The sequence below is a fragment of the Oncorhynchus keta genome, unplaced genomic scaffold (genome assembly GCF_023373465.1).
Source record: "Oncorhynchus keta strain PuntledgeMale-10-30-2019 unplaced genomic scaffold, Oket_V2 Un_scaffold_5491_pilon_pilon, whole genome shotgun sequence".
NCBI lineage: Eukaryota > Metazoa > Chordata > Actinopteri > Salmoniformes > Salmonidae > Oncorhynchus > Oncorhynchus keta.
The window spans coordinates 360,001-384,268 of record NW_026290962.1 but is presented as its reverse complement, the minus strand read 5'-3'; the positions used below and the strand labels follow the sequence as shown (position 1 = coordinate 384,268).

Sequence of the window (24,268 nt, the reverse complement as noted above, 5' to 3'; positions counted from 1 at the left end):
TTAGGTTTAGGGTTAAGGTTAGGTTTAGGGGTTAAGGTTAGGTTTAGGGGTTAGGTTTGGGTTAAGGTTAGGTTTAGGGTTAAGGTTAGGCTTTAGGGTTAAGGTTAGGTTTAGGTTGGCGTTAGGTTTAGGGTTAAGGTTAGGTTTAGGGGTTACAAGCTAGGTTTAGGTTTAGGGTTAAGGTTAGGTTTAGGGTTAAGGTTAGGGTTATGGTTAGTTTAGGGTTAGGTTTAGGTTAAGTTTAGGTTAAGGTTAGGTTTAGGGTTAAGGTTAGGTTTAGGGTTAGGTTAGGTTTAGGTTTAGGGTTAAGGTTAGGTTTAGGTTAAGGTTAGGTTTAGGATTAAGGTTAGGTTTAGGGTTAAGGTTAGGTTTAGGGTTAAGGTTAGGTTTAGGGTTAAGGTTAGGTTTAGGTTAAGGTTAGGTTTAGGTTAAGGTTAGGTTTAGGGTTAAGGTTAGGTTTAGGTTTTAGGGTTAAGGTTAGGTTTAGGGTTAAGGTTGGTTAAGGTTAGGTTTAGGGTTAAGGTTAGGTTTAGGGGTTAAGGTTAGGTTTAGGGTTAAGGTTAGGTTTAAGGTTAGGTTTAGGGGTTAAGGTTAGGTTTAGGTTAGGTTTAGGGTTATGGTTAGGTTTAGGTTAAGGTTAGGTTTAGGGTTAAGGTTAGGTTTAGGGTTATTTAGGTTTAGGGTTAAGGTTCGGTTTAGGTTAAGGTTAGGTTTAGGGGTTAGGTTAGGTTTAGGGTTAGGGTTAGGTTTAGGGTTAAGGTTAGGTTTAGGGGTTAGGTTAAGGGTTAGGGTTAGGTTTAGGGTTAGGTTTAGGGTTAAGGTTAGGGGTTAGGAAAAATAGGATTTTGAATGGGAATTAATTGTTGGTACCAGAAGGTCCTCACTAGTTAGTAAGACATACCTGTGTGTGTGTGTGTGTGTGTGTGTGTGTGTGTGTGTGTGTGTGTGTGTGTGTGTGTGTGTGTGTGTGTGTGTGTGTGTGTGTGTGTGTGTGTGTGTTTGTGTGTGTGTGTGTGCGTGCGTGCAAGAAAGAGATTAATGGAGTTAACGTTTTGGAAAATTTCACAATTGCATCAAAGTTCATGTGCGTTAAATCCCCCTTTTACTTCGACTTGATGATTTGTTTGAATAAACGCGAGTGCCTCGAAAACCTTAATCCTCCTTTGGATAAGGAAATAAAGCCGGCCACACATTGAGCTCTGAAGACCAGCTCCTCTGAAGAAAAGGCGTGTTGAAACGAGCTTTCCTTATTTCAAATGTTCGCAAAGACAAAGTAAAACGCCATGCTGGAATGGGAACCTCTGATCTAAAGTCCTTCCACTTTCTAAAGTCGCCCAAATCAGAGTCCTCGATAATAAAATAGTCCAAAGCCGAACTACTACAAATACGGCTTTAGAGATATGTTGAACCATATGCGCATAGCTGCACACGTTTGCGTATTGTTCCAGGCTGCATGACAACCGGCCCTGATTGGGAGGCCCATAGGGCAGCGCACAATTGGCCCAGCGTCGTCCGGTTTTTGCCGGGGTAGGCCGTTATTGAAAATAATAATTTGTTCTTAAACTGACTTGCCAAGTTAAATAAAGGTTAAATCAAATAAAACAACATAAAACAATGTTATGAGGAGCAATAAAACGAATTGAATTCAGTAACAACCGGAATAAAACTTGGAAAGGGAAGCTTTTACTTTGCACTGTGTAAAAATATAACATAGTATTCGAATGTCATAAACCTATCTTTAAAAAAACTAGAACCATTTCCATTTATGTTCACAGAAAATGAAATAAACGAAGAGCATTGTATCTCTGCTCGTGGCACATGCAGGACGCATAGGGGTCCAGACAAGCAGGTTAACCAGTATTTCCCCAGGTCTTCCTTTCCTTCTGACTGGTCTCCGTTCCATAGACCAGACAGTCAGTCAGTGGACATATATAGGGCCTTGACTGGCGCGAGAGAGACGCCACTCGATTTCCGACCGGTCTCTGCATGATAATGCCACTGTCGCCTTTCATCTTTCCCCCAAACCCCCAGGCCTGCACCCCAACCATCAACTTTTCACGCGCCCGCGGTCGCCTTCCATCCTAGACCGACCCCCTCCCCTCCTGTAAAGTGTCTTGACTGCCTGCAATATACATCCAGTGCTTAAGTTGTAGTGTTATGTTGTTTGAATGTGTACTATGGTGCAATAGGTCTACTTGTAGACCATTAGTTTCCCTGTGCTTCAACCCTTTGACGTTGGTTTCAGTGGAGAAAATTAATGAATTAATTAACGTTTTTGGGTCACACAATAGGACACCTAATTCTCAATGTCTTTCAAATTCCCTTAAGGTGATAAATCATTTTAAAGTGCTATTAGTGTTTCACCTCCACAAACACATATCATACCTTACACCTCTCCCGATTGGTTGCATTTGTTTGCAGGACTATATGACCAGACAGTCAAAATTGCCGGATTATAAATAATTATTTATTGAAGGCAATTTTATAATGGAGCAATATTCCTGTTTTTGGGTTAACAGCACCCTCTGCTGGTTAAATTGACAAGGTAACCATTTCTCTGTTTATCTAACAGTCACAACAATCAGTCCCGAATCCCAGCATAGAATACAACAGCAGAGTAGGCTATTATAGAGGCTAACCACTGCCCTCCAGTGGCAACATGTAATAATTACACCTAGGCTGATGGAGAAAAAATCTGACGCTGTAGAGATCAAGTAGGTTATTTTACATTAAAACGAGTGTGATATTTATGAATTGATTAGGCCTATTGCGTGTTAATTTTTAAAAATCTAATGGATTGACTGTGATTTACTGGCAGGACAAATTGAAGTTAATGTTATCTATCATTTATTAGCAGTGTGAACTGTGAAGATCAGAACATGCAGCACCTAATCGCTTTACACGTAAATTATTAAGTAAATGATGAACTATTCACGTTTATAAGTAATGAGTCTGGGTGTTTGAGACCAAAGGATGCCACAATCGATCTGAAAAGATGAGCGCTGTAGTAGCTCTGCTGTTCGTCCTCTGCAGCTGTGCCTCTGACGGACCCTGTCTTCAGAACACCGGTTAATGGAGTCTACTACTTCACATACACTGAGTGTCGCTGTATAGAAATGGACATGTAATGGTGACTGTGACCGATGGTGATGAAACAGATGGAGAGGACAAGGGGGTTCCAATGGTGTCACCCTGCAGCAGGAAGGAGATACAGTCTGAGGTCACCCTGCAGCAGGAAGGAGATACAGTCTGAGGTCACCCTGCAGCAGGAAGGAGATACAGTCTGAGGTCACCCTGCAGCAGGAAGGAGATACAGTCTGAGGTCACCCTGCAGCAGGAAGGAGATACAGTCAGTCACCCTGCAGGGAAGGAGATACAGTCTGAGGTCACCCTGCAGCAGGAAGGAGATACAGTCTGAGGTCACCCTGCAGCAGGAAGGAGATACAGTCTGAGGTCACCCTGCAGCAGGAAGGAGATACAGTCTGAGGTCACCCTGCAGCAGGAAGGAGATACAGTCTGAGGTCACCCTGCAGCAGGAAGGAGATACAGTCTGAGGTCACCCTGCAGCAGGAAGGAGATACAGTCTGAGGTCACCCTGCAGCAGGAAGGAGATACAGTCTGAGGTCACCCTGCAGCAGGAAGGAGATACAGTCTGAGGTCACCCTGCAGCAGGAAGGAGATACAGTCTGAGGTCACCCTGCAGCAGGAAGGAGATACAGTCTGAGGTCACCCTGCAGCAGGAAGGAGATACAGTCTGAGGTCACCCTGCAGCAGGAAGGAGATACAGTCTGAGGTCACCCTGCAGTCTGAGGTCACCCTGCAGGGAAGAGATACAGTCTGAGGTCACCCTGCAGCAGGAAGGAGATACAGTCTGAGGTCACCCTGCAGCAGGAAGGAGATACAGTCTGAGGTCACCCTGCAGCAGGAAGGAGATACAGTCTGAGGTCACCCTGCAGCAGGAAGGAGATACAGTCTGAGGTCACCCTGCAGCAGGAAGGAGATACAGTCTGAGGTCACCCTGCAGCAGGAAGGAGATACAGTCTGAGGTCACCCTGCAGCAGGAAGGAGATACAGTCTGAGGTCACCCTGCAGCAGGAAGGAGATACAGTCTGAGGTCACCCTGCAGCAGGAAGGAGATACAGTCTGAGGTCACCCTGCAGCAGGAAGGAGATACAGTCTGAGGTCACCCTGCAGCAGGAAGGAGATACAGTCTGAGGTCACCCTGCAGCAGGAAGGAGATACAGTCTGAGGTCACCCTGCAGCAGGAAGGAGATACAGTCTGAGGTCACCCTGCAGCAGGAAGGAGATACAGTCTGAGGTCACCCTGCAGCAGGAAGGAGATACAGTCTGAGGTCACCCTGCAGCAGGAAGGAGATACAGTCTGAGGTCACCCTGCAGCAGGAAGGAGATACAGTCTGAGGTCACCCTGCAGCAGGAAGGAGATACAGTCTGAGGTCACCCTGCAGCAGGTCACCCTGCAAGGAAGAGATACAGTCTGAGGTCACCCTGCAGCAGGAAGGAGATACAGTCTGAGGTCACCCTGCAGCAGGAAGGAGATACAGTCTGAGGTCACCCTGCAGCAGGAAGGAGATAGTCAGTCACCCTGCAGCAGGAAGGAGATCAGTCCACTGCAGCAGGAAGGAGATACAGTCTGAGGTCACCCTGCAGCAGGAAGGAGATACAGTCTGAGGTCACCCTGCAGTCTGAGGAAGGGAAGGAGATACAGTCTGAGGTCACCCTGCAGTTGGAAGGAGATATAGTCTGAGGTCACCCTGCAGCAGGAAGGAGATACAGTCTGAGGTCACCCTGCAGCAGGAAGGAGATACAGTCTGAGGTCACCCTGCAGCAGGAAGGAGATACAGTCTGAGGTCACCCTGCAGCAGGACACCATGTCTTCGATGACCGGGCCTCACCTCACCAGCTTCACAGGCTTTTTGCTCTTCTCTTAGAAAACAGGTTCTTCTTCTCTTTCTGGTTCTATGACGTACAGTCGTACTCTGGGACGACGTGAGAGGAAATACCGGAAACGCATGACTTAATGGTCTTCGGTTAGATTCTTCTTCTTTCTCAGATCTGCAACTGATTGTGAAAACTAAACTTTGAGAACAATATGAAAATCCCACGTTGGGAGAATACAATGTGACATCATCTGGGTCCCCTTTGTCAAAGTATCTGCTCTAATACAATGTGACATCATCTGGGTCCCCTTTGTCAAAGTATCTGCTCTAATACAATGTGACATCATCTGGGTCCCCTTTGTCAAAGTATCTGCTCTAATACAATGTGACATCATCTGGGTCCCCTTTGTCAAAGTATCTGCTCTAATACAATTTATTTTATGTTTTTCCTTTATTTAACTTTGCAAGTCAGTTAAGAACCAATTCTTATTTTCAATGACGGCCTAGGAACAGTGGGTTAACTGCCTGTTCAGGGGCGGAACGACAGATTTGTACCTTGTCAGCTCAGGGGTTTGAACTTGCAACCTTCCGCTTACTAGTCCAATGCTCTAACCACTAGGCTACGCTACAATGTGACAACATCTGGGTCCCCTTTGTCAAAGTATCTGCTCTCATCTATTTCCTAACAATAAAATCCATCTAACAATTGAATTGTCATTATTTGAAATAATACCAGTAAATATCACATCAGATTGTGGTCTGGTCTGGTCTGGTCTGGTCCTGTCTGGTCTGGTCTGGTCCTGTCTGGTCTGGTCTGGTCCTGTCTGGTCTGGTCTGGTCTGGTCTGGTCTGGTCTGGTCTGGTCTGTCTGGTCTGTCTGGTCTGGTCTGGTCCTGTCTGGTCTGGTCCTGTCTAGTCTGGTCCTGTCTGGTCTGGTCTGGTCTGGTCCTGTCTGGTCTGTTCCTGTCTGGTCTGGTCTGGTCTGGTCTGGTCCTGTCTGGTCTGTTCTGTTCTGTTCTGGTCTGGTCTGGTCTAGTCTGGTCTGTTCTGGTCCTGTCTGGTCTGGTCTAGTCTGGTCTGGTCTGGTCTGGTCCTGTCTGGTCTGGTCTGGTCTGGTCCTGTCTGGTCTGGACCTGGTCTGGTCTGGTCTGGTCCTGTCTGGTCTGGTCTGGTCTGGTCCTGTCTGGTCTGGTCTGGTCCTGTCTGGTCTGGTCCTGTCTGGTCTGTTCTGGTCTGGACCTGGTCTGGTCCTGTCTGGTCTGTTCTGTTCTGGTCTGGTCTGGTCTAGTCTGGTCTGGTCTAGTCTAGTCTGGTCTGGTCTGGTCTGGTCTGTCTGGTCCTGTCTGGTCTGGTCTAGTCTGGTCTGGTCTGGTCTGGTTTGGTCTGGTCTGGTCCTGTCTGGTCTGGTCCTGTCTGGTCTGGTCCTGTCTGGTCTGTTCTGGTCTGGACCTGGTCTGGTCTGGTCTGGTCCTGTCTGGTCTGTTCTGGTCTGGTCTGGTCTGGTCTGGTCTGGTCTGGTCTGGTCTGGTCCTGTCTGGTCTGGTCTAGTCTGGTCTGGTCTGTTCTGGTCCGGTCCGGTCTGGTCTGGTCTGGTCTGGTCTGGTCCGGTCTGGTCTGGTCTCTCCTTGGAGAAGTGAAAACATGTTTTGCAGTGGTCTCTACATCACACATCTTTTATAAGACTTGAACTGCTGTGAATGAATCAAGGACAAATTCATGCTCAAGGCACTGTCTTATATAAACACCTTACATAGTAACATAACACGTTCAGACCTACAGTACATATCAATGTGGTTTTACAGTAATAACCCGCTATTCCTTGTAGATGCCACATGGGGGCGCACTATAGCACAAACTGCACATCAAGCTCCCAGGCATGAAAAATACATTTTCTCCCCTGAGCTCTATGCAATAACTATCTAGCCAGGTGCAATGTCAGTGTAACGCCTCAATCACACCTACAGAGTCTTTGCGTTTTGGTACACCAGAATTACATTAATTTCCAATGGAATGCTGTGCTGGCCATGCAGCTTTGAGTTGCAGAGTGTCAGCAGCAGTGTGTTCTGTGTTCTGTGTTCTGTGTTCTGTGGTGCATCAAACTGTATGTGTAGACTTGACAGAAATAGCAGCAAAAGGTGAATGTTTTGTTTTCCACATTTCCACATTTTCCACATTTGAAGACAGGTGGTGAGTAGTTGACTCAAAGAGAGAGATAGTTGAACAGTTAATGAACAAATGAATTTCTTCCAAAATGAAGGAGAAGCAAGAGAGAGAGAGATTGCCATTTTTGTCTTAGTCAGCAAATGCAGCTAGCTAGTTTAGCCTACTGAAACACACTGCTCAAACAGAGGGATGCTATGTTAGCTAGCTGGCTATAACAGAGGAATGCTATGTTAGCTAGCTGGCTATAACAGAGGGATGCTATGTTAGCTAGGTGGCTATAACAGAGGGACGCTATGTTAGCTAGCTGGCTATGACAGAGGGATGCTATGTTAGCTAGCTGGCTATAACAGAGGTTAGCTACTGGCTATGTTAGCTAGCTGGCTATAACAGAGGGAATGCTATGCTGCTGGCTATAACAGAGGGACGCTATGTTAGCTAGCTGGCTATAAGAGGGACGCTATGTTAGCTGCTGGCTATAACAGCTATGTTAGCTAGCTGGCTATAACAGAGGGATGCTATGTTAGCTAGCTGGCTATAACAGAGGGATGCTATGTTAGCTAGCTGGCTATGACTTTCCAACACAACACTGGAACTCTTCCAAGTCAAGGTAAGCTTTTGGTTTGACTAATCTATTGCCACTGGGGCCCCTGGTCTAACTACCTACTGACTGTACACTGCAACATTACTACACAACTGTAGAGGGTTTACTAACGCGTCAGATCTATTAGCTATGCTGACTATGACGGTACTTTAGCTAATATGGTGACAACGATGTAGGTTGTGTGTAGCGGTTTGCAGGTCACATACAGCTGATGTGTTGTGCATTGAAGTCTACAAGCGAAGGGACAAGGTGAGAGGAGCAGAGCGCACAGATAGATGCGAGAAGGAATACAACGTGGCTGCTATGAAAGGGAATTGTGTTTACGGTGATCGTGGGTGTATTCATTCTGCCGATTTTGTTGAAAAAAAGGTTTCGTAAACGGAAGCAAACGGAATAAAACAGGGATAAACATAACTAAATAACTATATAATAACTAAATAACTATTTGCAAATGTTGGACTAATGACAGGGAAAATTCAAGTATCATGTAGTAGCCTAAACCTATCGCTGTCACATTGAACTGGGTGAATGAAATATACATTACAGTCATCCAATATGCTCATGGAAAACAAATCATCGTCCATCTTAAATTACACTGTTCCCTATATAGTGCACTACTTTTCACTCGGTAAAAGTAGTCCACAATAGAAAATAGGCTGCCATCTATATCTACAGCAGGAAGGACCTGCTGGTACACCAGTGTTGACAGTGTCACTGGCTTTGTGGCATTGCTACAGGACATAATATAATAATAATAATATATGCCATTTAGTCAGACGCTTTTACAGTCAATGGAAGCGACTTACAGTCATGTGTGCATACATTCTACGTATGGGTGGTCCCGGGAATCGAACCCACTACCCTGGCATTACAAGCGCCATGCTCTACCAACTGAGCTACAGAAGGACCCACAGTGACCGTCAGAGGGACATAAAGAGCCTTTGATTTCTATACATTCAGTGGTCTGCCAGCGATGTGGCAGCAGTATTACAGTCAATGGAAGAAATGCTTGGGTGGCATCCTATGGAAAAGATCTATGTGTCTCTGAGGACCCAGTGGGTATTTGGCTTCCGGAATGCCAGCCAGGGACCCAATGACTGACAGGGGTCCAGAACATTCTGCTCTAGAACGTTCTATTTCAGTAGCGTCTAGCGGTCCTCATGTCTCAGTGTGTGAGATGGAAGACCTATATCAATACAGCAAATATTCAAATTCACTCAAATGAACCAATCAATAAAACGAGTGGTATGGAGCCCAGCTATGAACCCAGCTCTTAGTCAAAACGCCACCCTAACTGGGAAACGTGTGCTTTCACACAGAGAGACAGTGCTTGGAGACAAACACAGCACAGACAGAGACAAAGTCCCACAGTCAACAGATCTACTGTAGGGCACCTCCAGTCTAGTGTTACTCTGTGATACCTCCAGTCTAGTGTTACTCTGTGATACCTCCAGTCTAGTGTTACTATATGATACCTCCAGTCTAGTGTTACTCTGTGATACCTCCAGTCTAGTGTTACTCTGTGATACCTCCAGTCTAGTGTTACTCTGTGATACCTCCAGTCTAGTGTTACTATATGATACCTCCAGTCTAGTGTTACTATATGATACCTCCAGTCTAGTGTTACCTCCAGTCTAGTGTTACTACCTCCAGTCTAGTGTTACTCTGTGATACCTCCAGTCTAGTGTTACTCTGTGATACCTCCAGTCTAGTGTTACTATATGATACCTCCAGTCTAGTGTTACTATATGATACCTCCAGTCTAGTGTTACTCTGTGATACCTCCAGTCTAGTGTTACTCTGTGATACCTCCAGTCTAGTGTTACTATATGATACCTCCAGTCTAGTGTTACTCTGTGATACCTCCAGTCTAGTGTTACTCTGTGATACCTCCAGTCTAGTGTTACTCTGTGATACCTCCAGTCTAGTGTTACTATATGATACCTCCAGTCTAGTGTTACTCTGTGATACCTCCAGTCTAGTGTTACTCTGTGATACCTCCAGTCTAGTGTTACTCTGTGATACCTCCAGTCTAGTGTTACTCTGTGATACCTCAAGTCTAGTGTTACTCTGTGATACCTCCAGTCTAGTGTTACTCTGTGATACCTCCAGTCTAGTGTTACTATATGATACCTCCAGTCTAGTGTTACTATATGATACTTCCAGTCTAGTGTTACTATATGATACCTCCAGTCTAGTGTTACTATATGATACCTCCAGTCTAGTGTTACTCTGTGATACCTCCAGTCTAGTGTTACTCTGTGATACCTCCAGTCTAGTGTTACTCTGTGATACCTCCAGTCTAGTGTTACTATATGATACCTCCAGTCTAGTGTTACTATATGATACTTCCAGTCTAGTGTTACTATATGATACCTCCAGTCTAGTGTTACTATATGATACCTCCAGTCTAGTGTTACTCTGTGATACCTCCAGTCTAGTGTTACTATGTGATACCTCCAGTCTAGTGTTACTCTGTGATACCTCCAGTCTAGTGTTACTATATGATACCTCCAGTCTAGTGTTACTATATGATACCTCCAGTCTAGTGTTACTATATGATACCTCCAGTCTAGTGTTACTATATGATACCTCCAGTCTAGTGTTACTCTGTGATACCTCCAGTCTAGTGTTACTCTGTGATACCTCCAGTCTAGTGTTACTCTGTGATACCTCCAGTCTAGTGTTACTATATGATACCTCCAGTCTAGTGTTACTATATGATACCTCCAGTCTAGTGTTACTATATGATACCTCCAGTCTAGTGTTACTATATGATACCTCCAGTCTAGTGTTACTCTGTGATACCTCCAGTCTAGTGTTACTCTGTGATACCTCCAGTCTAGTGTTACTATATGATACCTCCAGTCTAGTGTTACTATATGATACCTCCAGTCCAGTGTTACTCTGTGATACCTCCAGTCTAGTGTTACTATATGATACCTCCAGTCTAGTGTTACTATATGATACCTCCAGTCCAGTGTTACTCTGTGATACCTCCAGTCTAGTGTTACTATATGATACCTCCAGTCTAGTGTTACTATATGATACCTCCAGTCCAGTGTTACTATATGATACCTCCAGTCTACTGTTACTATATGATACCTCCAGTCCAGTGTTACTCTGTGATACCTCCAGTCTAGTGTTACTATATGATACCTCCAGTCTAGTGTTACTCTGTGATACCTCCAGTCTAGTGTTACTCTGTGATACCTCCAGTCTAGTGTTACTATATGATACCTCCAGTCCAGTGTTACTCTGTGATACCTCCAGTCTAGTGTTACTATATGATACCTCCAGTCTAGTGTTACTATATGATACCTCCAGTCTAGTGTTACTCTGTGATACCTCCAGTCTAGTGTTACTCTGTGATACCTCCAGTCTAGTGTTACTATATGATACTTCCAGTCTAGTGTTACTATATGATACCTCCAGTCTAGTGTTACTATATGATACCTCCAGTCTAGTGTTACTATATGATACCTCCAGTCTAGTGTTACTCTGTGATACATCCAGTCTAGTGTTACTATATGATACCTCCAGTCTAGTGTTACTATATGATACCTCCAGTCTAGTGTTACTCTGTGATACCTCCAGTCTAGTGTTACTCTGTGATACCTCCAGTCTAGTGTTACTATATGATACTTCCAGTCTAGTGTTACTATATGATACCTCCAGTCTAGTGTTACTATATGATACCTCCAGTCTAGTGTTACTATATGATACCTCCAGTCTAGTGTTACTCTGTGATACCTCCAGTCTAGTGTTACTATATGATACCTCCAGTCTAGTGTTACTCTGTGATACCTCCAGTCTAGTGTTACTATATGATACCTCCAGTCTAGTGTTACTATATGATACCTCCAGTCTAGTGTTACTATATGATACCTCCAGTCTAGTGTTACTATATGATACCTCCAGTCTAGTGTTACTATATGATACTTCCAGTCTAGTGTTACTATATGATACCTCCAGTCTAGTGTTACTATATGATACCTCCAGTCTAGTGTTACTATATGATACCTCCAGTCTAGTGTTACTATATGATACCTCCAGTCTAGTGTTACTCTGTGATACCTCCAGTCTAGTGTTACTCTGTGATACCTCCAGTCTAGTGTTACTATATGATACCTCCAGTCTAGTGTTACTCTATGATACCTCCAGTCTAGTGTTACTATATGATACATCCAGTTTAGTGTTACTATATGATACCTCCAGTCTAGTGTTACTCTGTGATACCTCCAGTCTAGTGTTACTATATGATACCTCCAGTCTAGTGTTACTCTGTGATACCTCCAGTCTAGTGTTACTATATGATACCTCCAGTCTAGTGTTACTATATGATACCTCCAGTCTAGTGTTACTATATGATACCTCCAGTCTAGTGTTACTATATGATACCTCCAGTCTAGTGTTACTATATGATACCTCCAGTCTAGTGTTACTCTGTGATACCTCCAGTCTAGTGTTACTCTGTGATACCTCCAGTCTAGTGTTACTATATGATACCTCCAGTCTAGTGTTACTATATGATACCTCCAGGCTAGTGTTACTCTGTGATACCTCCAGTCTAGTGTTACTCTGTGATACCTCCAGTCTAGTGTTACTCTATGATACCTCCAGTCTAGTGTTACTCTGTGATACCTCCAGTCTAGTGTTACTATATGATACCTCCAGTCTAGTGTTACTATATGATACCTCCAGTCTAGTGTTACTATATGATACTTCCAGTCTAGTGTTACTATATGATACCTCCAGTCTAGTGTTACTATATGATACCAGTCTAGTGTTACTATATGTTACCTCCAGTCTAGTGTTACTATCCTCCAGTCTAGTGTTACTATATGATACCTCCAGTCTAGTGTTACTATATGATAACTCAGTCTAGTGTTACTATATGATACCTCCAGTCTAGTGTTACTATATGTTACCTCCAGTCTAGTGTTACTATATGATACCTCCAGTCTAGTGTTCCTATATGATACCTCCAGTCTAGTGTTACTATATGATACCTCCAGTCTAGTGTTACTCTCTGATACCTCCAGTCTAGTGTTACTCTGTGATACCTCCAGTCTAGTGTTACTATATGATACCTCCAGTCTAGTGTTACTATATGATACATCCAGTTTAGTGTTACTATATGATACCTCCAGTCTAGTGTTACTCTGTGATACCTCCCAGTCTAGTGTTACTATATGATACCTCCAGTCTAGTGTTACTCTGTGATACCTCCAGTCTAGTGTTACTATATGATACCTCCAGTCTAGTGTTACTATATGATACCTCCAGTCTAGTGTTACTATATGATACCCCAGTCTAGTGTTACTATATGATACCTCCAGTCTAGTGTTACTATATGATACCTCCAGTCTAGTGTTACTCTGTGATACCTCCAGTCTAGTGTTACTCTGTGATACCTCCAGTCTAGTGTTACTATATGATACCTCCAGTCTAGTGTTACTATATGATACCTCCAGGCTAGTGTTACTCTGTGATACCTCCAGTCTAGTGTTACTCTGTGATACCTCCAGTCTAGTGTTACTCTATGATACCTCCAGTCTAGTGTTACTCTGTGATACCTCCAGTCTAGTGTTACTATATGTACCTCCAGTCTAGTGTTACTATATGATACCTCCAGTCTAGTGTTACTATATGATACCTCCAGTCTAATAAACTATAAATACTTCCAGTCTAGTGTTACTATATACACCTCCAGTCAAAATTACTATATGATACCTCCAGTCTATGTTACTATATGTTACCTCCAGTCTAGTGTTACTATATCTCTCTCCATACCTCCAGTCTAGTGTTACTAAAACCTCCAGTCTAGTGTTACTAAAAACTCCAGTCTAGTGTTACTATATGATACCTCCAGTCTGTGTTACTATATATTTCCAGTCTAGTGTTACTATATGATACCTCCAGTCTAGTGTTCCTATATGATACCTCCAGTCTAGTGTTACTATATGATCCTCCAGTCTGGTGTTAAAACTATGATACTTCCAGTCTACTGTTACTATATGGGACCTCCAGTCTAGTGTTCCTATATGATACCTCCAGTCTAGTGTTACTATATGTACCTCCAGTCTAGTGTTAAGGATGATACCTCCAGTCTACTGTTACTATATGATACCTCCAGTCTAGTGTTACTATATGATACCTCCAGTCTAGTGTTACTATATGATACCTCCAGTCTAGTGTTACTATATGATACCTCCAGTCTAGTGTTACTATATGATACCTCCAGTCTAGTGTTATTTCATATGATACCTCCAGTCTAGTGTTACTATATGATACCTCCAGTCTAGTGTTACTATATGATACCTCCAGTCTAGTGTTACTCTATGATACCTCCAGTCTAGTGTTGCTATAGATACCTCCAGTCTAGTGTTGGTGATAGATACCTCCAGGGCCGGCTCAGTCAGTCAGGGTGCCAGACAGAGGAGAGCCCATGAAGGAGAGGTGGTACCCAGGGGAGGGAGGCCTGGCAGCGGGTGCTGCATCCCACTCAGCCTCTCCCTGGAGGCTCTCTCTGGAGCCCAGAGCTCATCCTGTATAACGAGCTGTATACTGTCTCAAACATGCTGGGGGATAAGAGGGCTTTCAGACAGACAGGCAATCTGGAAACAGACATTGTATAGTTATGTCTCTCTCTCTGTTTTCCCCTTTCTCCTACTCATTCTTGCTTCTTTTTCTCCCCTCTCTCCCCTTCTTATCTCTCTCTCTCTCTCTCTCTCTCTCTCTCTCTCTCTCTCTCTCTCTCTCTCTCTCATTTGTCTCTCCCTCCCTCCCTCTCTCCCCTCTGAGTCTCCCCCTCTCTCTTTTCCCTCTTCCCCCTTCCCCCCCTTTTGTCCCCCCCTCTCTCTGAGAAGATCTCTCTCTCCTCCCTCTCTCCCCCTCTCTCTGTTTGTCTCTCTTCTCTCCCTCTCTCTCCAGGGTCTCTCTCTGGTCTCCCCCTCTCTCTCTGTGTAATCTCTCTCTCTCTCTCTCTCTTTGACTTTCCCCGCCCTCAGTGTCATCTGTCTCTTCCCTCTCTCTCCATCGGTCTGCTGTGAGGATTTTCCCTCTGGTCTCTCCCTCTCTCTCCATCTGCTCTATCCTCTCTCTCTCTTCTCTGGAATCTCTCTCTCTCTACTCTTTCTGAATTGGGGTGATCAATCCTTGGTTCCAAATTTATTGGGGAAACATGCCAACATGCCAAAGCAAGTTGAAAGATAATAAACAAAAGTGAAATAAACAATAAAATTAACTGTTAACATTACACTCACAAAATAAAAAATAAAGACATTTCAAATGTCTCTCTTTCTCTCTCTTTTTTCTCTCCACATGCAAATCAAACAAAAATGCTAACTAAAACAGCTAACTGCAGCTGGCTGAGTATTTCCAGCAGTTAACTCTCCCCCTACAGTGAAACTGTCCCTGAAAACTCATGCAGTGTGTAGTAGGGGCATCTGTAGTGAAATGCCTGGGTCTGTCTGGTGGGATGTTAAGGCGGTCCAGCTGTGTGTCCCAGGGTGCTTTGCAGCGGTGAAGGAGGCTGGGAGGGGATAGAGCAGGTGAAGGAGAAAGACGTGAAATGCTGTGATATCAATGGTGTAGTACAGATCTCTTACAGTGAAATGCTGAATACAGCCTATCTGTATTTCTATCTATTACTGAATCTATAGTCTACTGCTGCTGTCTATCTGTCAGACTGGTGTAGTCTGTCTGTCTGTCTATCTATCTATCTATCTATCTATCTATCTATCTATCTATCTATCTATCTGGTCTGACAGTGAAATGCTGAATACAACAGGTGTAGTAGACCCTCCTTGTGAAATGCTGAATCACAGCAGGTGACTTCAGATTCTAGTTACAGTGAAACTGTTCTGAATACAACTGTCTGGTTGTATATATGTTGAATGACAAGCTGTAGCCTGTGAAAGAAATGTGTTTTTTGATGGCGTAGAATCCTTCTTGCCTTTCTCTCAGAGCAGTTGTTTGTGTTCATGGATTTTATAATTTTTGAAATGTTTACTGAAACACCAGGTTCCCCTCCTTGGTTGGTGACATTTGACTTCAGATTCTAGTAGGAGTGAGGCAGGCCTTCATGCCAATATTATGTTGAGTCAAATGCTTTTTTTTTTTTTTTCATAATAATGAGATTTTGCCTTTGTTTTGGTTTTGTTTATTTGTCAATTAGGGTGTGCAGGAAATGTGAATCTGTCAGGTAATTTGGTAAAAAGCCAATTTGACATTTGCTCAGTACATTGTTTTGAATACACGGTAAAAATAGTCTGCTGTGAGGATTTTCCCAAGGTTGCTTTTGATGCATATCCCACAGTAGTTATTGAATCAAATCTATCACTTTTGTGAAATGCAATCCTTGGTTCCAAATATTGGGGAAGATGCCAGAGCTGAGGATGTTGAAAGGTTGAGTATAGCCAAGTGGAATTTGCTGATAATCACACCACAGGCCTTTTTGGGATTTTTTGGATCAAATCAAATCAAATCAAAGTGTATTTGTCACGTGCTGAATACAGCAGGTGTAGACCTTACAGTGAAATACTGAATACAGCAGGTGTAGTAGACCCTACAGTGAAATGCTGAATACAACAGGTGTAGTAGACCTTACAGTGAAATGCTGAATACAGCAGGTGTAGTAGACCTTACAGTGAAATGCTGAATACAACAGGTGTAGTAGACCTTACAGTGAAATGCTGAATACAACAGGTGTAGTAGACCTTACAGTGAAATGCTGAATACAACAGGTGTAGTAGACCTTACAGTGAAATGCTGAATACAACAGGTGTAGTAGACCTTACAGTGAAATGCTGAATACAACAGGTGTAGTAGACCTTACAGTGAAATGCTGAATACAACAGGTGTAGTAGACCTTACAGTGAAATGCTGAATACAACAGGTGTAGTAGACCTTACAGTGAAATGCTGAATACAGCAGGTGTAGTAGACCTTACAGTGAAATGCTGAATACAGCAGGTGTAGTAGACCTTACAGTGAAATGCTGAATACAACAGGTGTAGTAGACCTTACAGTGAAATGCTGAATACAGCAGGTGTAGTAGACCTTACAGTGAAATGCTGAATACAACAGGTGTAGTAGACCTTACAGTGAAATGCTGAATACAGCAGGTGTAGTAGACCTTACAGTGAAATGCTGAATACAGCAGGTGTAGTAGACCTTACAGTGAAATGCTGAATACAACAGGTGTAGTAGACCTTACAGTGAAATGCTGAATACAACAGGTGTAGTAGACCGTACAGTGAAATGCTGAATACAACAGGTGTAGTAGACCTTACAGTGAAATGCTGAATACAGCAGGTGTAGTAGACCTTACAGTGAAATGCTGAATAATGTAGTAGACACAGTGAAATGCTGAATACAGTGTAGTAGACCTTACAGTGAAATGCTGAATACAGCAGGTGTAGTAGACCTTACAGTGAAATGCTGAATACAGCAGGTGTAGTAGACCTTACAGTGAAATGCTGAATACAGCAGGTGTAGTAGACCTTATAGTGAAATGCTGAATACAACAGGTGTAGTAGACCTTATAGTGAAATGCTGAATACAACAGGTGTAGTAGACCTTACAATGAAATGCTGAATACAGCAGGTGTAGTAGACCTTACAGTGAAATGCTGAATACAGCAGGTGTAGTAGACCTTACAGTGAAATGCTGAATACAACAGGTGTAGTAGACCTTACAGTGAAATGCTGAATACAACAGGTGTAGTAGACCTTACAGTGAAATACTGAATACAGCAGGTGTAGTAGACCTTACAGGGAAATAATACACAGGTGTCTAACCAATAGCGCAAATCAGGTATTAGGTGAACAATAGGTGTAGTAGAAGAAATAAAACAACAGTAAAAAGACAGTGAATAACAGTGTAGAGAGTGAAATGCTATATACAGTGTAGAGAGGCTGAATATACAGGTGTAGAGACAGTGAAATGCTATATACAGTAGAGACCTTACAGCTATATACAGTAGGTGTAGAGGCTATAGTAGTAGACCTTACAGTGAATACACAGGTGAGTAGACTATATACAGTAGTAGACCTTACAGGCTAATATACAGTGTAGAGACAGGCTATATACAGGTGTAGTATATACAGACAATAGGTGTATATACAGTAGAGAGGCTATATACAGTAGAGAGGCTATATGAATAACAGTAGAGAGGCTATATACAGTAGCTGAGGCTATATACAGTAGAATACAGGTATATACAGTAGAGAGGCTATATACAGTAGAGGGCTATATACAGTAGAGAGGTTATATACAGTAGAGAGGCTATATACAGTAGAGGCTATATACAGTAGAGAGGTTATATACAGTAGAGAGGCTATATACAGTAGAGACCCTATATACAGTAGAGAGGCTATATACAGTAGAGAGGTTATATACAGTAGAGAGGTTATATACAGTAGAGAGGTTATATACAGTAGAGAGGTGTATATACAGTAGAGAGGTTATATACAGTAGAGAGGCTATATACAGTAGAGAGGTTATATACAGTAGAATACAGGTTATATACAGTAGAGAGGCTATATACAGTAGAGAGGCCTATATACAGTAGAGAGGTTATATACAGTAGAGAGGCTATATACAGTAGAGGGTATATACAGTAGAGAGGTTATATACAGTAGAGAGGCTATATACAGTAGAGAGGTGTATAGACCTACAGTAAATGCTATATACAGTAGAGGTTATATACAGTAGAAGGCTATATACAGTAGAGAGGTTATATACAGTAGAGAGGTTATATACAGTAGAGAGGTATATACAGTAGAGAGGCTATATACAGTAGAGAGGTTATATACAGTAGAGAGGCTATATACAGTAGAGGGCTATATACAGTAGAGGCTTATATACAGTAGAGACCTATATACAGTAGAGGCTATATACAGTAGAGAGGTTATATACAGTAGAGAGGTTATATACAGTAGAGAGGCTATATACAGTAGAGGTATATACAGTAGAGAGGCTATATACAGTAGAGAGGCTATATACAGTAGAGAGGCTATATATAGTAGAGGCTAGTAGAGAGGTTATATACAGTAGAGAGGCTTATACAGTAGAGAGGTTATATACAGTAGAGAGGCTATATACAGTAGAGGCTATATACAGTAGAGAGGCTATATACAGTAGAGAGGCTATATACAGTAGAGGCTATATACTATATACAGTAGAGAGGTTATATACAGTAGAGAGGGCTATATACAGTAGAGGCTATATACAGTAGAGAGGTTATATACAGTAGAGGCTATATACAGTAGAGAGGTTATATACAGTAGAGAGGCTATATACAGTAGAGGCTAGGCTATATACAGTAGAGGCTATATACAGTAGAGAGCTATATACAGTAGAGGCTATATACAGTAGAGAGGCTATATACAGTAGAGAGGCTATATACAGTAGTGAGGCTATATACAGTAGAGAGGCTATATACAGTAGAGAGGCTATATACAGTAGAGAGGCTATATACAGTAGTGAGGCTATATACAGTATATACAGAGGCTATATACAGTAGTGAGGCTATATACAGTAGAGAGGCTATATACAGTAGTGAGGCTTATATACAGTAGTGAGGCTATATACAGTAGAGTGGCTATATACAGTAGAGGCTATATACAGTAGAGAGGCTATATACAGTAGTGAGGCTATATACAGTAGAGAGGTTATATACATAGCTCGCATCCGCTACAAGACCATGGTGCTTGCCTACGGAGCTGTGAGGGGAACGGCACCTCAGTACCTCCAGGCTCTGATCAGGCCCTACACCCAAACAAGGGCACTGCGTTCATCCACCTCTGGCCTGCTCGCCTCCCTACCACTGAGGAGTACAGTTCCCGCTCAGCCCAGTCAAAACTGTTCGCTGCTCTGGCCCCCAATGGTGGAACAAACTCCCTCACGACGCCAGGACAGCGGAGTCAATCACCACCTTCCGGAGACACCTGAAACCCCACCTCTTTAAGGAATACCTAGGATAGGATAAGTAATCCTTCTCACCCCCCCTAAAAGATTTAGATGCACTATTGTAAAGTGACTGTTCCACTGGATGTCATAAGGTGAATGCACCAATTTGTAAGTCGCTCTGGATAAACAGAGCGTCTGCTAAATGACTTAAATGTAAATGTAATGTAAATGTAATATACAGTAGTGAGGCTACATACAGTAGAGAGGCTATATACAGTAGACAGGCTATGTAAAGTAGAGGCTATATACAGTAGGGCTATATACAGTAGTGAGGCTATATACAGTAGAGAGGCTATATACAGTAGAGAGGGTATATACAGTAGAGAGAGGGTATATACAGTAGAGAGGCTATATACAGTAGAGAGGCTATATACAGAGATATATATACCTATATACCTCCCCTGCCTCTACCTCTCTCTCTCTCCCGCTGCCTCTCTGATCACCTCTCTCTCTCTCCCCCTGCCTCTACCTCTCCCTACCACTCTCAGTTCCCCCTGCCTCTACCTCTCTCTCTGGCCCCTGCCTCTACTCTCTCTCTCCCCCTGGACCTCTACCTCCTCTCCCCCCTGCCTCTACCTCTCTCTCCCCCTGCCTCTACCTCTCTCTCTGCCCCTGTCTCTCTCCCTGGATCTACCACCAATTTGTAAGTCGCTCTGGATCTCTCTCTTAAATCCCGTAAATGCCTCTACCCCTCTCTCTCCCCCTGCCTCTACCTCCTCTCTCCCAGCTGCCTCTACCTCCTCTCTCCTCCCCCTGCCTCTACCTCTCTCTCTCTCCCGCTGCCTCTACCTCTCTCTCTCTCCCCTGCCTCTACCTCTCTCTCTCTCCCCCTGCCTCTACCTCTCTCTCTCCCGCTGCCTCTACCTCTCTCTCTCCCCTGCCTCTACCTCTCTCTCTCTCCCCCTGCCTCTACCTCTCTCTCCCCCCCTGCCTCTACCTCTCTCTCTCTACTCCCCTGCCTCTACCTCTCTCTCTCCCCTGCCTCTACCTCTCTCTCTCCCCTGCCTCTACCTCTCTCTCTCCCCCTGCCTCTTCCTCCTCTCTCTCTCCCCGCTGTCTCTACCTCTCTCTCCTCTTGCCTCTACCTCTCTCTCTCCCCGCTGCCTCTCTCTCTCTCTCTCTCCCCTGCCTCTACCTCTCTCTCTCTCCCCCTGCCTCTACCTCTCTCTCTCTCCCCTGCCTCTACCTCTCTCTCATCCCCCTGCCTCTACCTCTCTCTCTCCCCTGCCTCTACCTCTCTCTCTCCCCCTGCCTCTACCTCTCTCTCTCTCTCCCCTGCCTCTTCCTCCCCTCTCTCTCCCGCTGTCTCTACCTCTCTCTCCCGCTGCCTCTACCTCTCTCTCTCTCTCTCTCTCCTCCCCTGCCTCTACCTCCCTCTCTCTCCCCCTGCCTCTACCTCCCTCTCTCTCCCCCTGCCTCTTCCTCCCTCTCTCTCCCCATCCTCTTCCTCTCTCTCTCTCCTTCCTCATTGTTTCTCTCCTCCCTTCACTTCCTATTCTCTTTTATGCTTCTTTCCCCTCCTGCTCTTCCTCTCTTCCTCCTCCCACCCTCCTCCCTCTCTCTCTATATACTCTTTTCTCTTTGGCTGGCTGTAGATGAGTCATGCAAGTGGTGCTGTGAGGTGGCAGCACCTCCCACTCACTCTCCCTTTCCGTTTCCCTCGCTCCTTGCCTCCCTGCCTCCCTCCCTCCCATATGCCAAACCCATATGGCTTTCTCCTTCTTTCTCACTGACTGTACCAGGAAACTATAAACAGAGCCGTTCTGGCCTAACAGTCCCTCCCTGGTGTGTAGTGTTAGTGTTTGTAGGGTCAACAGGGACTGGAGCCAGTGTACACACAGTAGGGCCCACAGCTATAAACTAGAGCTACTTTCCCTATGGACTGAGACAGTGGTCTGAACTCCTGGTTGATGGGACGGGTGAAGGTGTTAGTCTTCTCAACCACCCTGTGTGTCCTGAGACAGAGAAGACTAGAGAACTGTCCCTGTGTGTCCTGAGACAGAGAGACTAGAGAACTGTCCCTGTGTGTCCTGAGACAGAGAAGACTAGAGAACTGTCCCTGTGTGTCCTGAGACAGAGAAGACTAGAGAACTGTCCCTGTGTGTCCTGAGACAGAGAAGACTAGAGAACTGTCCCTGTGTGTCCTGAGACAGAGAACTGTCCCTGTGTGTCCTGAGACAGAAGACTAGAGAACTGTCCTGTGTGTCCTGAGACAGAGAAGACTAGGTGGTTTCCCTCAGGTCCTGTTCTGTGTCATGAGAAGAGTAGGAATCTAGAGAACTGTGTGTAGAACTCCAATTTAGCTATTCTACCCTCTCCTCCTAGTTGACCTTTAATATGTTCTCTCTCCTCCTAGTTGACCTTTAATATGTTCTCTCTCCTCCTAGTTGACCTAGTTGACCTTTAATAGTTGACTCTCTCCTCCTAGTTGACCTTTAATATGTTCTCTCTCCTCCTCTCTCCTAGTTGACCTTTAATATGTTCTCTCTCCTCCTAGTTGACCTTTAATATGTCCTCTCTTTCTCTCTCCTCCTAGTTGACCTTTAATATGTTCTCTCTCCTCCTAGTTGACCTTTAATATGTTCTCTCTCCTCCTAGTTGACCTTTAATATGTTCTCTCTCCTCCTAGTTGACCTTTAATATGTTCTCTCTCCTCCTAGTTGACCTTTAATATGTTCTCTCTCCTCCTAGTTGACCTTTAATATGTTCTCTCTCCTCCTAGTTGACCTTTAATATGTTCTCTCTCCTCCTAGTTGACCTCTCTCCTCCTAGTTGACCTTTAATATGTTCTCTCTCCTCCTAGTTGACCTTTAATATGTTCTCTCTCCTCCTAGTTGACCTTTAATATGTTCTCTCTCCTCCTAGTTGACCTTTAATATGTTCTCTCTCCTCCTAGTTGACCTCTCTCCTCCTAGTTGACCTTTAATATGTTCTCTCTCCTCTAGTTGACCTCTCTCTCTCCTAGTTGACCTTTAATATGTTCTCTCTCCTCCCTAGTTGACCTTTAATATGTTCTCTCTCCTCCTCCTCTAGTTGACCTTTAATATGTTCTCTCTCCTCCTAGTTGACCTTTAATATGTTCTCTCTCCTCCTAGTTGACCTTTAATATGTTCTCTCTCCTCCTAGTTGACCTTTAATATGTTCTCTCTCCTCTAGTTGACCTTTAATATGTTCTCTCTCCTCCTAGTTGACCTTTAATATGTTCTCTCTCCTCCTAGTTGACCTTTAATATGTTCTCTCTCCTCCTAGTTGACCTTTAATATGTTCTCTCTCCTCCTAGTTGACCTTTAATATGTTCTCTCTCCTCCTAGTTGACCTCTCTCCTCCTAGTTGACCTTTAATATGTTCTCTCTCCTCCTAGTTGACCTTTAATATGTTCTCTCTCCTCCTAGTTGACCTTTAATATGTTCTCTCTCCTCCTAGTTGACCTCTCTCCTCCTAGTTGACCTTTAATATGTTCTCTCTCCTCCTAGTTGACCTTTAATAATATGTTCTCTCTCCTCCTAGTTGACCTTTAATATGTTCTCTCTCCTCCTAGTTGACCTTTAATATGTTCTCTCTCCTCCTAGTTGACCTTTAATATGTTCTCCTCCTCCTAGTTGACCTTTAATATGTTCTCTCCTCCTAGTTGACCTTTAATATGTTCTCTCTCCTCCTAGTTGACCTTTAATATATTTCTCTCTCCTCCTAGTTGACCTCTTCCTCCTAGTTGACTTTAATATGTTCTCTCCTAGTTGACCTAGTTGACCTTTAATCTCTCCTCCTAGTTGACCTTTAATATGTTCTCTCTCCTCCTAGTTGACCTCTCTCCTCCTCCTAGTTGACCTTTAATATGTTCTCTCTCCTCCTAGTTGACCTTTAATATGTTCTCTCTCTCCTCCTAGTTGACCTCTCTCTCCTCCTAGTTGACCTTTAATATGTTCTCTCTCCTCCTAGTTGACCTTTAATATGTTCTCTTTCCTCCTAGTTGACCTTTAATATGTTCTCTCTCCTCCTAGTTGACCTTTAATATGTTCTCTCTCCTCCTAGTTGACCTTTAATATGTTCTCTCTCCTCCTAGTTGACCTTTAATATGTTCTCTCTCCTCCTAGTTGACCTTTAATATATGTTCTCTCTCCTCCCTAGTTGACCTTTAATATGTTCTCTCTCCTCTAGTTGACCTTTAATATGTTCTCTCTCTCCTCCTAGTTGACCTTTAATATGTTCTCTCTCCTCCTAGTTGACCTTTAATATGTTCTCTCTCCTCCTAGTTGACCTTTAATATGTTCTCTCTCCTCCTAGTTGACCTTTAATATGTTCTCTCTCCTCCTAGTTGACCTTTCTCTTTCCTCCTAGTTGACCTTTAATATGTTCTCTCTCCTCCTAGTTGACCTTTAATATGTTCTCTCTCCTCCTAGTTGACCTTTCCTAGTTGACCTTTAATATGTTCTCTCTCCTCCTAGTTGACCTTTAATATGTTCTCTCCTCCTAGTTGACCTTTAATATGTTCTCTCTCCTCCTAGTTGACCTTTAATATGTTGTTCTAGTTGACTCTCCTCCTAGTTGACCTTTAATATGTTCTCTCTCCTCCTAGTTGACCTTTAATATGTTCTCTCTCCTCCTAGTTGACCTTTAATATGTTCTCTCTC

The 24,268-nt window shown here is 43.7% G+C and overlaps 1 protein-coding gene across 1 annotated transcript in view; it reads right to left on the bottom strand.

The window, feature by feature from the left end:
* Positions 1–24,268, bottom strand: part of wnt5b (wingless-type MMTV integration site family, member 5b) — a 156,293-nt gene that overhangs the window by 100,324 nt on the left and 31,701 nt on the right. The window lies entirely within an intron of this gene.